Source organism: Elgaria multicarinata, chromosome 6, assembly GCF_023053635.1.
Source record: "Elgaria multicarinata webbii isolate HBS135686 ecotype San Diego chromosome 6, rElgMul1.1.pri, whole genome shotgun sequence".
Classification (NCBI taxonomy): Eukaryota; Metazoa; Chordata; class Lepidosauria; order Squamata; family Anguidae; genus Elgaria; species Elgaria multicarinata.
The window spans coordinates 104,246,934-104,259,486 of record NC_086176.1 but is presented as its reverse complement, the minus strand read 5'-3'; positions in this window follow the sequence as shown (position 1 = coordinate 104,259,486).

The window sequence follows — 12,553 nt, the reverse complement described above, 5'->3', positions numbered from 1 at the left end:
CAAAGGATTAATGCCTTGATGGGTGGCTATGGGACTTCCCCCCTACCCCGCATATGTGTGGTGTGACAGTTACTGACTTTAAAAAGTGGGGAGGGGTATGATTAAGTGTTTTGTAGATCTGAATGATGTGTAGAGATTAGTCTGGGCCAGGGGAGAAACAGACAATGGTTAAAAAAAGAAGAAGGCCTCATCATCATCGCTGTACCTCAGTAGGTAAACAAAATCCAAAATCTCTCAGAAATCCATCCACTGGAGAGCAGCATGGTTTGATAAAAGAACTCGCTGAGGAATCAAATTGATAACATTATTAGAAGTGAAATTCTCTTTTTCTTTTAAAGCACTCAGTTGGGGTGATTGGTGTGAGGAGAGAGAGAGAGAGAGAGAAAATCCTTCCATTTACAAATAAGTTTAGAATAGTAACCTTGGTTTTGTTTCGTTTTTTGCATAGCTGATAATCACGCAGCTTGAAATAAAATGGTGTTGTTGTTGCTATATTTACAACTCAAATTTTCATGCTACATGGGATTTCTAAAAAAATGAAATTTTAAAGGCACAAATACAAACAATTCCAACAAGGAGAAAAGGTTGCTTCAAAAAATAATAATGGTGCCTGTGCCGTCCCTGGACATGACACAGGCATGTGGACCCAGAGGGAGGATCTTGGAAGCAGGAAATCCCATGATCCTCCCGCCTCTGTCCCGGAAGGCCAGACTGTGTAGAAAGGGCCTCAAACTCCTTTCCTCTCTCTTGCTTTGCCACATGTACTTTTAAGTAAAGAAGAAGATGTAGGATGTAGGAATCAGTCTATATCTGGGACACATCACTTTCACATGCATTCAGTCATTAGTCTGTTCTGTCAATTTCTGCATCATTCTACGAAAGAGAAACACTTGCATTTCTTTTTGTATGCAACTTTCCTCTAACACACACATTTTGTATATATCTTTCCCTGATACACACAATTGTGTATGCAACTATCCCTCATATGTGCATTTTTGTATGGGACGTTTGAGCTGAGAATTGCGTCGTGCAATCTGGAGAAGTGTAGAATTCAAAGGATAATGGTGTTCCGATCTATAGGTCAGTTCGCTTAAAACTGCAGAACAAAGAAAATACCCAAATATCCATAGCCAGAAGACCACAGAAAAACTGGGAAATCCCCGATTTCTATTTTCCTGGGGTTTCCCTGGGGTCATCCCGATTGACCCTGGGAGCATCATTTGGACACACAGGGACGACCCCAGACGAAAACAATAGTGTAGAAAGGGCTCTACTCACCTTTAGACTAGACATCAGTGTCAGTATCCATGACAGAGCTGACAATTTTTCCTGCACTTTTAATATGCTTGTATATGACAGTCAGCACCTTGGACAGCTCCTTTAGAGTTCTGACTGAAACCCAAAGTAGATTCATCACCCCACTGAAATCGGAACCACCGGCCTCTACTGGTCAGACTCTACATTTCTAACATGCTGGTTTTGCATACATGGGGACTGTACAGATATGGTGAGGGGCGGCATTCACAAATACAAACCCCACCGCCCCACTCACATAAGAACCACCAGTCTCAATAGGTTCTGCCCTAGTACGCTGATCTTGAACATGCAGAGGCTATTTCATACAGGTATCTCTCGCATCCTGAAGGGACAACCATGTTGAGATATGTCAGGCTACTGATGACATGTTTGCCTCAGAAGAGCCCACTGACCAGGCACAAGGTCACCCACCCACCTCCACCACCTCTTCAATTGCTCATAAGCCTTGTGAGAGAAAACAACACTTTTCTCATTTGTCTGCTAAGGTTAGTGTTGACTGCCCAGTATTCTTAAGATCTCTTGATATTTAAATCTTTTCTAAAAGTCCAGTTGTCTGACTGTGATGGAGGTATTATTGACCAAGTCAAAGACCTGCAGCCAGCCTAAAGGTTCTGGGTGGAGGAGCAAAAATGTTTTTTTTTGGGGGGGGGGGCAATTCATCTGGTCTGCAGGCCTTTTAAAGACAAAACTGATTGTTTTAATTATTTGTAAAAATAATAATTAGGGGAGCAGAGAAAATGGGGGACAGCCCCCCCAACCCACCTCTCACTGCTATTATTGCTTCTGCAAAACCTCTTTCACCAGACGCAATAGTGGGGCGAAACAAATATATGTATATGTGTGTATATGTCATGGGCCACAATGCCTCCATTTCAAATGTCTCCATTTCCAAATATCTCTATTGGAAAAATGTCAGGTTGAATTTTGGGGAAGAGGGACAGAAGAACACTGAAACTGACAGTGTTCTTCAGACAAGAGAGATTTTTTTTCAAAGGGTTTGTGGCACTAGGAGCAGAAGAGTAATTTCTTCTCCCAATTATGTTCATTTTTACAGCCGCCCATGGTGGTAGCAGTGGTAACAGAACTCCCTTTGGCAGAGGACAGACGGAAGCCATTCCAGCGCTTTCTGATAGTAGCTTTATGCTGTTTATGCTGCCTTTGCCAATGTCACCTTCCCCAATGAACCTTTAATATGCCTTTTCCACTCCCTCCCCAGTGTTGCCATTTGGTTCGCAAAAATGGGAGAGCCATGTCACAATGGCCCAACGCTCTAAAAAGCTATTGGGTTGGATCCAGGATCTGCCTTAGGTGGGAGGAAAGGGTCTTCTGCTAGAGGAAAGGTTCTGCTCGTTGAATGTCCCCCTGTCTGGATTTTTTTTGGGTGGTGGTGGTGGATCTCCCCTCTCCCAGACACCATGGCTCACTTCATTCAGCAGAGTCTGCTGACTCACTTCATGGCATTTTCAGGGGGCTGGAGAGGTGGCTATGGGATTTTACTGTTCTAACTCTGTATTTTAATCTTATATCAATTTTGCTGCGTGGTTTTATCCTGGTTGTGCTTTTTATACTGTATTTTGTATTTGTGCTTTTAACATGTTGGTTGTTTTATTATGGTTTTAATTTTTGTGAACCGCCCAGAGAGCTTCGGCTATTGGGCGGTATAAAAATGTAATAAATAAATAAATAAATAGCAGCCAGGGAAGTCCACCCACCAGCTCAAATCTGGATCCAACCTATTGTCTGTCTCATTTCATGATAAATGAGGAGAAATGAAGATGCTTGATTGAAGCCATATTGTAGCAGTTCCTTGCATTGGTCTAATATGCGTTTACATGTCCTCTCTGCATCAGTGAACATTACGAAGCTCTCTGAGTACGCCATCAAGTTTGCACACTTCCCAGCTTCAAACTGAACATATGGCACCTTCCTAAGCCTGTTGATAATCATGACAAGGGAGAAACTAATATCTTTCTATGAAGTTCAGGTTCAGGAAGTGATGAGTATTCCCATCTCAATGGGACTGCTGCATTTAAGAAAGAAAATCTTTACATGATACATTGCTCATGGGGGAAGATATTTTTTCTTTGTTCCCTTCACAAGCTGCCCCTACTAACAGGATAGCTGCAAGGTTTTGCAGCTCTAGTTTTCCCATTGCCATCCCTAGCGTTAAGCCATATCAGGTTCATCTTTATCCAAGCCGTTTCCTGCTAGAAGAACTGAGTTAGCTTCTCAACTCCTTCTACTGTTATCTGGAATGGCTGATTTCCCCTGCTCTCTTCTTTTTCCCTCCTCGGGAAAATTAGTAATTAGAGATAAAAATGGAAAGGGTGAGAAACCCAGCCAGTTGACACATCTTCCTTCTATATATATATATAAAAAAAAAACTCAAGCAAGGACTTGGGTAGCAATATTTTTAGAAGTGCCAATGAAGCAAGGACATCCCAGAATCCTTTGCAATATCTCAGATGATACTGGGGTGCTATACTCAGACTCGCTGCAGCCATTTGAGGTAGCAAGACAGCTAGAATTCAGGCGAATGCCTAAACAGGGCTAAACAAGGAGGGGGAAAACAAGTTACAATCTGGGTACCAGGATGCTTTCCTTCTTCTATTAATAGCATCTTTGGAGACTCTCTCTCTCTCTGTGTTGTGTGTGTGTGTGTGTGGTATGTGTGCGCATGCACATGGTTCCCATGAGGGAAATGACACCAGAGGCAGAGAAGTGTTACATCCATGTGGCTGTAAAACAAATCCAACGCCCCCCCCATCCCACAGCTGTTTTTAACCCAAGAAAAAGAGCTCTCCCACATCATATGTAGTTTGGCTCCTTAGTGATCATGGCAGCATAACCTTTCGTCCTGATGTCGGTTTGGCAGGCCGAGTTGCACAGGAATTCCACACTGAAGCCCACAGTCTGATTAAAGCATTCAGTGTAGGCCAGGAGAAGAAAGCGCAGGCAGCCAATCATGGGAACTAGCCTCTGGCCTCTCTGCTTAAGAGCCAGTCACCCATCCCATTTTTCCACAGATAGCAGCTGCTCCCTGACGGACCTCTAATATAACACCCCTGTGGCGAAAACTTTCTCTCTCTCTCTCTCTCTCTCTCTCTCAGATGGAAATATAAGTAATCTTCCGGTGACATTTTCCAGCTGAAACCAAGGAGGAGGCTCCAGCAACCTCTCTCAGGACAGCCAGCATCTGCTCAATGACTCACCAGTGGCCCTCGGAGGATATTTTTGAGATACCTGAAGTTGGAGCGCAAAATTTAATAAAATGCTGGATCCTGAATGGATGCCAGGTTTGCAGTTCATGGTTCAGGGAAGGAGAACCGTTCACAATGACAATTGGTTTTGTATCTCAGGCCAGCATCCCCTTAGATGGGTTCTCCTCCTCCCCCGTGCTCTTTCACCCCTTCCCATTTTGGTATAACTTTAAGTCAAGAAGCTTGGCTAAAAAGCACAACTATGCAGGATAAAGGGCAGACGAAGCACCAACCCTTCCTAGCTAAACCAGGCCTGCTTGCAGAGTTGAGAAATTTAAAAGTGTGTGTGGGGGGGACGCATTCTCTAAAAGGTCAAGAGTGTTCATTAAAGCTGCCTCCTGGAAGCTGAAGCATATGTCGGTGAGTCTTATGTGGCTGGTAACCTAAGGCAAAATGGACCTTGGCAAGAGAGACCTGTAACAGTGTGCTCTCTCACTCTCTCTCTCTCTCTCTCTCTTACTCTCGCAGCAGTGACTCTAACACAAATGGAAAAAAGTTTTAAATTTTCCACTGGCAAAGGTAAAGGGCATCAATGAGGGTGACGAGGTGGCTAGTACAAGAAACAGACCTTCAGGGGAGAAACTAATTATGACAATACAATATGACCTTCATTACTGGGATCTTCCCAGAGCACTTGCCCTTCTATGCGCAGCACCTTAACGTTGTGCACATGGCAGGCTGCAATTTGAGGACATGTTTAAGGAGAACGAGAGATTGGGTGGTTTAGATGAGCTTCCTGGCTTCTGCCACATGCTTCTGCTTCTTGACCTCCAGCTTCCGCCATGCATGCGCATCAAATTGAACATGGTAGCACAGTGCAGAGTAGAAGTCCCAGGTTTTAGCTGGGCCGTCTCCCCCCATATCGATCCGCCTGTGTGTATCTGAAGGTGTTCTCCATGTGCTCCTTCCGTGCAAAGTCAAGGCATGCAGCAACCGACAAGAGAACCTGACTTTCATAGAATCATAGAATAGCAGAGTTGGAAGGGGCCTACAAGGCCATCGAGTCCAACCCCCTGCTCAATGCAGGAATCCACCCTAAAGCATCCCCGACAGATGCTTGTCCAGCTGCCTCTTGAAGGCCTCTAGTGTGGGAGAGCCCACAACCTCCCTAGGTAACTGATTCCATTGTCGCACTGCTCTAACAGTCTGATGTTCTGATGCTCCATGAAAGGTGCTCTTACTCCACCCCACCCACCATATACGAAGCAACAGCATATTGCACAGATAATGCAAGAACTAATGACATCACAGGAGTCTTGAATTATACACACTGATCATATCATTAGACCACTCATGTGTACTTATTTAAGTATGTCAGAACTGATTCAACAAAGAGATCAGAAACCAGCCTCCTGTCTTTATTAAGTCGGAGGGAAAACACTTTACAACTCATGTGACTTAACAATTAAAATCCTAGAGAAGGAAAAAAGAGATCATGTAACCTTCTTCTCATTCTCACTTCGCATACACGTAGGAAGAAAAACATCTCCATCAAGAGCAACATGTATGTTAATGATTAAGAGAGAGCTTTTGAAGGTGGCGTTTTTTTCTTCTTATTTGAAATGCAAATTCTCCTTGGCAGTGTGAAAGTACAATAATTTAATAGATTTGCAAATTGTAGGAGTGCAGCATGATGATTTTACTGCTAGCATTGTAATAAACTTAAAATAATATCACAGAAAATTCCAGGTTTTGTTACATCTATTTGTCTTACAAACCTTCAGCACAGAAACTTAAATTTATTTTCCCTCTCTTTTATGCATAAAACATAACCTAAATGATCTTCACAGAATGAGCCAATATTCATAACCTGGCAACCAATATTGGGTTTTATAGAGTATTTCTATATGGCTAACGTTTATGGGCATCTGGTGTAGAATATGAATATGGTATCTTAAGAATCTCAGTTTTCTTTCTCTCTTTCCTTTAAAGCAAGTTCCTAGACTTTTTGGCTTCCATGATAAGAAAATATAGAGTCATTACTGGAAGTGTAGTGAATGTAGCAAGGGTCATCATTTAGTAGCTCTAGCTGATTAACTTTGGAGAGGAAAGATAGTTAATCCTGGATCAGGTTTTGTACCATTGGCCATGGCGTCCTTCTGGGCTGTCTCTCTGGGATGGGACTGGGATGGGATGGGATCTCTGGGATGGGAGGCAAGTTGTTGTAGTGACTCTAGTCCTTCTTGGGGGAACGTACCCAGAAGATGCTGCTATTCCACCATCTAATCCGAGGAAACAATTGAAATCTTGGACCATTGTTTGGGAGCAGTATTGGAATGGATGAGGACTAACAAACCCAATGTTAATCTGAGTAAGACAGACGTATTATTATTATTATTATTATTATTATTATTATTATTATTAATTTATTTATATAGCACCATCAATGTACATGGTGCTGTACAGAGTAAAACAGTAAATCGCAAGACCCTGCCGCATAGGCTTACAATCTAATAAAATCATAGTAAAGCAATGAGGAGGGGAAGAGAATGCAAACAAGCACTGGGTAGGGTAAACAGGCACAGGGTAGGGTAGAACTAACAGTATAAAGTCCAAGCAACATCAAGTTTTAAAGGCTTTAGGAAAAAGAAAAGTTTTTAGCTGAGCTTTAAAAGCTGCGATTGAACTTGTGGATCTCAGATGTTCTGGAAGAGCGTTCCAGGCGTAAGGGGCAGCAGAGGAAAATGGACGAAGCCGAGCAAGGGAAGTAGAGACCCTTGGGCAGGTGAGAAACATGGCATCAGAGGAGCGAAGAGCACGAGCGGGGCAATAGTGTGAGATGAGAGAGGAGAGATAGGAAGGACACTGATGTACACTGATGGTGCTATATAAATAAATAATAATAATAATAATAATAAGGAGCTAGCTTTTCTCTAAAAAAAATGCAACCAAAATTGGTTAAATTAGTGTGCACAAAACTGCATTACAGCAATGAGTTTCCCCAATGGAAATTGCGGAAACTGTGCATATTTAAAAAACACATACATTAGGGGAAATGCTAATTAGGAAGTATGAATTTCCATACTTTTTTTAAAAAAACCCTTCATGTTCAGGACAAAAAGAACTTGAGGTTTAAATGAGAAAATGAAACTGACAGAGGGCTCATCTACACCAAGCAGGATATTCCACTATGAAAGCGGTATATAAATGGCAGGAGCCACACTACTGCTTTATAGTGGTATTGGACTGTACTGACAACTGTTGGGACCCATTAACACATACCCTATACCGCTTTCATACCACTATACCCTGCTTGGTGTGGCTCCTGCCTTTTATATACCGCTTTCATAGTGGAATATCCTGCTTGGTGTAGATGAGCCCAGATTCATCCTTTCCTAGAGCAGGCTAACAGAATACCGATGTGTTGAGTATGCTAATTGAATGACTTTACAGTTCCTACTTAAGTGTTTTGTTCATTTTTATGATCTAAAATGGATTGTAATATTTTGATCATTTTTATAATCTAAGGTTTTATCATTGTTATATTAGAGACTTCTCCAATTTGTCCTTCATCCTGATATTCCAAATTAAACCTTGATTCTTTCTAGTCTCCAGTGTAGCAGTCCTGAACATGCTGATTGATGGTGCACTAGAAGGGATAGGGCAGAAAATTTCACATTTTCGAACCAATATGCGAACTAAAACTCAGTCATGCTTCAAAATTCATACTACCCCAAATTTTGCAATGGAGTTCTCTCATCAAAAAAAATGTATACCGAAAAAGGGGGAACTGATCACAAAAATGTGTATATTAGTAAAAGTAGCATGAAGCAATGCATTGCATTAGGAGAAATGCACAGAAGAATATGTACCAACTTTTAAAAAAATAGCAGAGTTTGGGAAGAACCAAACTTATGACTGGAAGAATTTTCAATGTCTGGGATGAACCAAACTTAAGTCTAGAAAGATAAGAAACTGTGAGAAATCTAAATGGACAGGTTCCCTAGACAAAAGAAGTGTTGCTAGGTTTTTGTGTGCTCCTTGTTACTGCAACATTTGTCTGTTCAGACATTATTAGGAATTGAGTTTTCGTTCAGCATCACATCACTGTTTGTGATGTGATGGCTTTAGCATTTTCCTCCATTCTATTCCAGCTGCTCTTGGAGTCTGTCAGAAAGTACGCTATGGACCCACCATTTATGAATCGCTGATCTAAAGTAACCCTCATTGTAACCATGAATGTTCAGTAGCTTTTTTGCACATTGAGGAAAAGCCATGTGGGCTCTGATTGGATCGACTTTTTTTTAAAAAAAATGTGCCTTCCTTCTCTTTTTAATATTTGTACACTCTCCTCTGGCATCATTTGCTGGTAATCTCTCTCTCTCCTCCTACTTCACACTTTTGATAAGCCTTCTGGTCCCACAGCAGACGCATTGTGAATCTTCTCCTTCTATGTATCCTGCATATGTTTCATTAAAAGTGTTTGTTTCTTTAATCAGCTTGAAGTTCTAATGTGCACGGAAGGGGGAGGGGGGAGGGATAATGTTTTTGGATTTGACTTGGCAGCACACTCTCCTCAGTTGAATAGCGGCATTTCAGTACATGCAGTCACTCAGAGGTCTGAACTTTTTTTTGCCAATTCATGTGCCTCTCCTTCCAGGGATGGCTACGATTTGCACTGGCACCCAAAGATAGAAAACAGCCTTTTGATTTGTTACACTGTGGAACTGAACATGAAAGAACATGGTGGGAGGTGCCAAATGGGGAAAGCAGAAAATGGAATGCGTTTCCACGAAGGGTTGCTTAGCAATAGGTGGCAAAGGAATGCTGACATTTTGCAAGAAGAGGGGACATCATCCATTCCACATTTCCCCTGGCAAGTCAAAACAGGCCTTTTGACAAAAGGGAGCCTTAGCTGGCAATGGGAAGAACAGAGCATGGGAACAGTTGGGGTCTTGGCGACATTCCTCTTGGCCACCATCTTCTCACTTTAAAGGAGAAAGGGATGGGACAGTTTGGTAAAGTTCATCAGTATCTGTAAAAAAATAAAATAACAGTCTTGTTCCAGTTAGAGACGTTGGACTAGGTCCCTAAAATATTAGGCTTGGAGGATATGGCATGACGGGAACCTGCAGCCCTCCAGATGTTGCTGCACTAAATCTCCCATCAGTCTTGACCATTGGCCATGCTGGCTGGGGCTGATGGGAGTTTGAATCCAACAACATCTGGAGGACCGTAGGTTCCTCATCCCCAGGTTGAAGGCAAAATCCTGTAAAAACTAGGCACACAGATGTTAGGCTTCTGTTAGCTGTGAGCTCCACTTGTGATCACATCTACATTACGGGCAGTTTCCACTACTGCCTTTGCACTAGTGGGATCAACCACTAGTACAATGGGAAGCTAGTGGTTGCAAAAGCAAGCGGAAAGATCAGAAACATTCATTTAAAGAATGAGGCAGGTCAGCGGATCTCACAGAAAGGAGATCCACTGACCTGTCCCATTCTGAAAGCAAGCATTTCCACTGGTTTCCAGGGCTGCTTTAAGAAGCACTAATTCCTGTTGCGCTAGTAGCAGGTCGCCACAGCCACAATGGAACTAGAGGAGGCACAACGGCAGCATTGGGAACTGTCCTATAGATGTAAACTGGATTGACTGTTATTCCTGTTCCCCAGGAAACCTTAGGACTAGGAATCTGTAAGAGAGAAATCTCAGGACCCCCCACCCCCAAGCTACCAATCTCTGGGTTCTTTCATGGAGGACAGTTAAGCTGCTGTAAAGCTGAGATATGTTTGTAGTACAGACTGGCCCCAGCTGGAGGCAACAACCCCATATATATCCTAGGATGCATGTACAGAGCTGACCCTCCATTGCAGCACAAGAGGATGTTTACCCATACAGGAGCATCAGAATACAACCAGGGCTGTCAGCTCTGGGTGCCAACTCTGTAGTACATTGTGGATCCAATTAGTTTGAATATGCAGTTTGGCTAAAAAGGGAAACTGTAGAATTGGGGAACGTGATTTGTTTTGAGTTTTATAGTTGTCTTATTTGCTCCTTCTTAATGTTTATAAGTGTGGTGTGTGTGTGTGTGTGTGTGTGTGTGTGTGTGTTTAAATGGCTTTTATGTTGGCCATTGAACTCTTGTTGGGCAACTGAAAAAATGAATAAATAAAATATTTTAATTTTGTGAAGGATCCTTTACATAGTTCTGATAAAATTATAGCTTGAGTAGGTCGTGCACTATTTACTGAATCAATTCTAACAAAGCTGGGATGTGGAATGAGCAAAATTTGAGCTCAGCAAAGTTCTCAGAATTCCATCTTGAAGCTGATTCCGACTTGGCTCCACATCACATTGTGAGCTTTCCCCCATCCCCCATGAATATCCATACATAGTTCCACGCGTACTTCCCCCCAATGTGCGCATCAGTTGTAAGAACATAAGAAGAACCATGCTGGAACAGACCAAGGGTTCATTTAGTCCAGCACTCTCTCCATGTAAAGGCCAACCAGCTGTCAACCAGGAACCCACAAGTAGGACACGGGCACAACAGCACCCTACCACCCATGATCCCCAGCAACTGCAGGAGCCTTGCCCTCTTTGTATCTGGTCACTCTAGTATAGCTGCTGCAGCTTTACCAGTTGTGATAAAGGGGGAATTTCACCAGGTGCTGCATACTTACAAATGACACCTGCTGAAATTCCCTTCTCTTTGCAACTGTTAAAGATCCTCTTTTCCATATGGTCACCCTATTGGAGTTAGGAGAGGGAAGCATTGCATGACTTGTGAGGGAGACTACCGGATGGTGGGACTATGGTCTGAAGGCGGAATAAATGAGTCCCTTTTCCAGGGAGGTTTCTGGTTGATCTCAACAAACTGGGAGGACGTGCAGCTACCAGGCACACACACCTTGTGGGTTGGGTCCTTCGCAGGAGTAAGAGGCTCCATCACAGCACACTCTTGCCCTCCTCATAAAAGCCGTTATTACAAGTGACGAGGGCTTCCCGCAGTGTCAGGGCCTTCTTGTCACTTGGGTGAGCTTGAAATTGATCAAAACCTACCTCAGTCCTAGGGTGCTGGAAAGGTATTGAAAGATGTCTCTGTCCTGGATTGTTCATCATCGCAGCGTCCCGACAGGAGAGCACAGATGCTCATGCAAGGGTCATGCTGTCATGGAAGTTGCTGAACAATTTGCATTTGATGGATGTAGTGATGCTCTGAAAGGAACCTCGTACCAGCAAACTCAAGACAGAGAGTGGAGGTCTCCTGTCTATCCATCTCGCCGTAGCTAACTTTGAATAGATTCACGCAACTGTGCTTTTTTGTTTTGCACTGTTCTACAGTGGCATGCATCTCTGCATTCCCCGCCATGTGAAGATCTACGTGGATTGCTATCTTATTCAACACACAGGCCTCAGCTCGACCTACTGGTCTAGCGCGACAGAGGGGTGAAGATCTCGCAATGTTTTTATCGTGAGATCTCCCCCTCTGTTTACACGTGGCTCGCAATGACCTTAGAGGGAGAGGACGTCACATCCGCCATTTTGTGTGTTTTTTAAAGAGGAAGGAGCGCATGAGTACTTGTGCGCTCAAAGGTAAGTGTTTGTTTGTTTGTTTTAAAAAATCCTGCTTCCCCCACCCGACCCCAGATAGGAGCAGGTCCTGGCTCCTCACGAGGAACCGCGAGGAACCAGGACAAACCGCAATGCTCATCCACATGTTCTACAGTCTCGGGATCAGCCTGAGATCATGGAAAAAGCGGGCCTAAAATGTAGTGCCATATCCCAGGGCAAGGGAGGGATCATCCCTGCCTGATCCCAGGATCCCCTATGCGTCATGTGAACACACAGGGACAATCCCGAGGGTCACCCCGGGATAAAGCCCTATCTAGCTATGGCCACAGTCTGATAACAAACGAATATGAGCTCACTGGGCCTTCCTGATTTGTACACCTTGCTGACAGTACCTTTGCCAATGATCAGAGTCCATTCATGGCACAACACTATGCATGTTTATTCAAAAGTAAGTTTAAATT